Source organism: Belonocnema kinseyi, chromosome 8 (genome assembly GCF_010883055.1).
Source record: "Belonocnema kinseyi isolate 2016_QV_RU_SX_M_011 chromosome 8, B_treatae_v1, whole genome shotgun sequence".
NCBI lineage: Eukaryota > Metazoa > Arthropoda > Insecta > Hymenoptera > Cynipidae > Belonocnema > Belonocnema kinseyi.
Window position 1 is genome coordinate 47,057,570 of NC_046664.1, and position 4,477 is coordinate 47,062,046.

Here is a 4,477-nt window from a genome sequence, read left to right on the forward strand (position 1 = left end):
TTAATTGGCACCGTCGGAAAGAGGAGATCTTAAGCAATAAAAATATATGTGTCTCAATTTTTTCTAGTGTCGAATAGTCTTAGTTATTGGCCGTTGAAAAGCTATTTGTACAAATTTTGTAATTGGTAGATTTGTATAATTATGTCAGAAATTATTTCAACCAAGAAATTACTCAGCAAAAACATTAATTTTTTCTAAAAAAAAATACGCATTTTTAAGAAAATATGAATTTTATAGTACTGAAGATGAATTTTGAACCGAATATCAAATAATCAAAATTTCAAAAAAATAATTAAATTTGCAATCACATCATTGAATTTTCAATGAACAAAAACACCTTTTCAATTAAATAGTCAAATTGTAAAATCATTTAATATCGACCAAAAAGTTTTTTTTACAGTTTACATCTTCAATGAATAAAATTATTCCTCAAGTTAATAAAAAAGATTTTCTGGAAAAATGGTTCAATTTTCAACCAAGAAGACGAATTTTCAACTAAAATAACGAATCTTTAATAAAACAGATCAATTTTCAATCAAGCAGTTGAAAATTTAACCAAAATATTGATGTTTCAACCAAGAAGAATAATTTTTTTTTCAAAAAGAAATTAATTCTGAACCAAATACTGGGATTTTCAACTAAAAAAATTAATTTCCAACCGAAAATGAAGTACTTAAATTTTCAGGTAAAAAAAATGTTCTACCAAAAATAAGAAATTTTGTAACAACTTGAATAATTTTTTAACTAAAGAGATAAATCTATAACTAAAATGGCATTTCTCTAGAATCGTTGGTGCTAAAAATTAATCCTAAAAAAACTAATTTTTAAAAAAAGTAGTCAAATTTTCGACCAATGAAACGAATTTTCAACTCAAATGATGAAACTTCAACAGAAAAGATGAATTTTCAAGAAAAGAGTTCAACATTTAATTTTAAAAATTTTATTCTCAAAAACGTTGATGTCTTAACCAAGAACATTAATTTTCTTTAATAATAAGTTCAAATATAATAAAAATACATGATTTTTCAACAAAGAAGTTGAATTTTTATGTAAAAAAAATTAATTTTCCACAAAATTGATGAATTTTCACCTAAAAATTATAAATGCTTAACCTAAAATAGAATACTCAAATTTTCAGGTAAGAAAATTAATTTTAAACTAAATGTAAAAAGAATTTTCAACAAATTAGTTAAATGTTTTACCACATACTTGAATAAGCAATCTAAAAACATAAACTTTTGACCAAATGTTCGAATTGAAAAAAAATAAAACGTCAACGAATAACAGTTGCATTTTTAATCAAATAGTTGAGTCTTCGAATAAAATAGGAAAAGTTTCTAGATTTAAATTGAATTTCCAATCATAAAGGTTTTAAAAAAACCATCAATAACCAAATAGTTGAATTGTCAAAAAAGGGTGCATCAAACAGAAAGGTTTATTTCCAGCCAAAAATTTGAATTCACAACTAAAAAGTATACATTTTAAAGCAAAAATTACATAGTTGAATTTTCAGATAAAGAAATTAGTTTTAAACCAAAAATGAAACGAATTTTCATTAAATTAGTTAAATTTCTTACAAAAGAGATGAATATTTGACCCCAAAAAAATATTGCAGACCTTTCAATCAAAACAAAATTATCTTTTAAGTAAAAAAAGTTAGATTTTGTTATTGTGTATTATTGATTCAGTTTTAATTTAAGCGGAAAAAGAATATTGTTATAAATAATAATAATAACTTGTTCAAACAATTACGTTTCTTAATTCAAATTCATCTATGGATCCGCTTAACTTAAAAATGGACCAAAAGTGGAAAATTTTATAATTTTTCATCTGATATTTTTCAAATACGAATAAATATACCTGAGATCTGGAAATTAGTATCCATTGTACTTCTAATCCCTTTTATTTGCAATGCTCATTCATGGAATGTCTATATATAACTCTAATTTGTAAAGCTTAGAATTTTAATTTATTCTCTTTTGGAGACATTCAAACTGAACATTAAAGACTTCGCAAATTTTACCATTTTTAGCGTTTTAAAAGTACGATCTGACTGCAATTTTTTATGTATCAATCTGCAATCATTCGTCTGGGAACATCTATGAATTTAAAATTATATCAATTATTTCAAAATATTGTACAATTAGGCTGATTTAATGTACATATTAATATAAGAATGACGCTTAATCACAAAAATAATTAAAAAGTTAAGAATAACCATTATTGTAAAAAGTTTTTGTGATCAAATATTTTAATTTTACGTATTTTCAGTGTTGCATTTCTCTTAAATTTTCAGTTATTGAAAATCTTGCTAAAAATAATATATCTATGACAATAATCGGTAAAATATAATAATATGGATGTTTTTTTATATTAATTTTAGTCAAATTTATTTCTTCTTTTTCAGCCTTTTAAAATGCTTGAAAAGTTTCAAAATTTGATGTCAAAATCTTCAACAACCTAAATTTTGTGTACAATTTTCTCAAAAATTAATAATTGTTCAATTTGTTATTTATACATCAAAATTTGTTTTGAAATCTTTTTAAATATTTTTTAAAATTATTTTTTTGAAAGAAAAATCGTTAATATTTTTATTGAAATCTTAAGTATATTTTGTTATTATCTGAAGATCTTAGAAAATCATTTAAAACCGTCAAAATCTTATTTAATGCTTTTCAGAAACATATATTTTGTTACAAAATTTTTGGAATCATTCCAAATTTCAAATTATTTTTAACCTCTTCAAAACTTTTTAATATCTTTTAACCTAATCGAATTTTTTCTAATTTTTGTTTAAAATTTTGGAAATCTTCCGAAATCTTCTTAAATATTCTCTTAAAATTAATTTGCCAGATAAAAAAACATTTTTCATTTTAATAGGAATCTTAGTGAAATTTTCGTATATAATTTTATTTTTAAATATTTGGAATCTTTTCAAAGTTTGAATTATTTTTGAAATTATTTTAAAACTTCTGAATGTTGTTTAAAATGATTCGACTTTTTCCTACCATCTTTAATAAAACCTGCAAAATTTGTTAAAACGCCAGTAAATCTTCCAGATTATTTTTTCTTTACAATTTTGGAAATCTTTTTATTAAAAAAAAAATACTTTTGGGACTAATAACGGGGTTTATACAAAATATTCCAATTTTTTGCTCGGAAATAAAAATTTTCAATAAAAATGTAAATTTTCAGTTCAAGAAAATAGTTCAATTTTTCACCAACTAGTTGAATATAAATATTTATGTGAAGTTTCCAACAAGAAGAATAATCTTCTACCAAGTGCAAACATAATATAGTTTTAATTTATTTATTTATTATATTTATTTATATTTATGATAATATTTATTTATTTAATATTTAATATAGTATTAATATAGTTAAGTTTTAAGTTTAGAAATAAATTTTTAAAATAACTACTTTTCAGCTTAAAATATTTAAATTTGTAACCAAATAAATTTTTAACTACAAAATTAAATTTTTATTTAAGAAGATTAAGTTTTAACCAAATCGAAACGAATTTTCTACAAAATTTTTAACTAAGAAAATTAATTTTCAACAAAAATTATTTTTCTACCAGAAGAGGCGAATACATTTTTAGTTAAAATAAATTAATTTTAAAATAAAAAAAGAACGAATTTTTAACAAAATAGACATTTTCTAAAAAGGAACTTACCAATCATCTTGGGATAAGGCAGATTCAGGGTATTCATCATTTCTATAAATTCCTCAAGGGATTTGGTCAATCGAGGATTATATTTTTTTTCCTCAGCCACTGTAGTCACTGTTCTCCCATTATAATCATGAGCTGGGTAAAGGTGAAAGTTATCTGGTAAATTGAATATTACTGAATGCACTGACTTGTATAGTGTTTCAGCTGATCCACCCTGGAATTTATTACCATTGTTAGGGACCGAAATTAATTTACGCAACGGATTAGAGTTTTTGATTTTCTCAAACCTTAAATCTGAAATTTCTTTCTTTTGGTGGGAAAATGATTCCCTATTTTTTTAGATTTTAAAAAAATATTTAGAGGTCGCTATGAAGTGTTTTAAGCCGAAAATTCTATTTTCCAAAGTTTTTGAATTTTAATTTATACAATTTAATTTATTGCATCTTATTAGGATGCCATGTGTTCCTAAAATTTGCTTCATTGAGAAAAAAATATTAAGTCGCTGACAACAATTTTTACTGTTGGGATTTTTTTATCAAGACTTTAATCTAGAATTAAAAAATCATGTTTTCAAAATTCGGCATTAAGCGACCACTAAATATATATTTTTTTAATCAAAAAAAATAGGAAAACATTTTTTGAAAAAAGGAAAGAAATTTCAGATTCATGGTAGTAAATCAATAACAAAAAATTTCAGGAGGCACCCTAATGTACAGTCTGTCAAGTTAAAGCGTGGGTGGCTTTACTCGCAGTCGGTAAGGTGTATCGACATGATTTTGGTGTCAAAATATTAAGAAGAGCTCC

The 4,477-nt window shown here is 23.3% G+C and overlaps 1 protein-coding gene across 1 annotated transcript in view; it reads left to right on the forward strand.

The window, feature by feature from the left end:
- Positions 1-4,477, forward strand: part of LOC117178018 (persulfide dioxygenase ETHE1, mitochondrial) — a 16,173-nt gene that overhangs the window by 889 nt on the left and 10,807 nt on the right. The gene's annotated exons all lie outside the window — the stretch shown is intronic.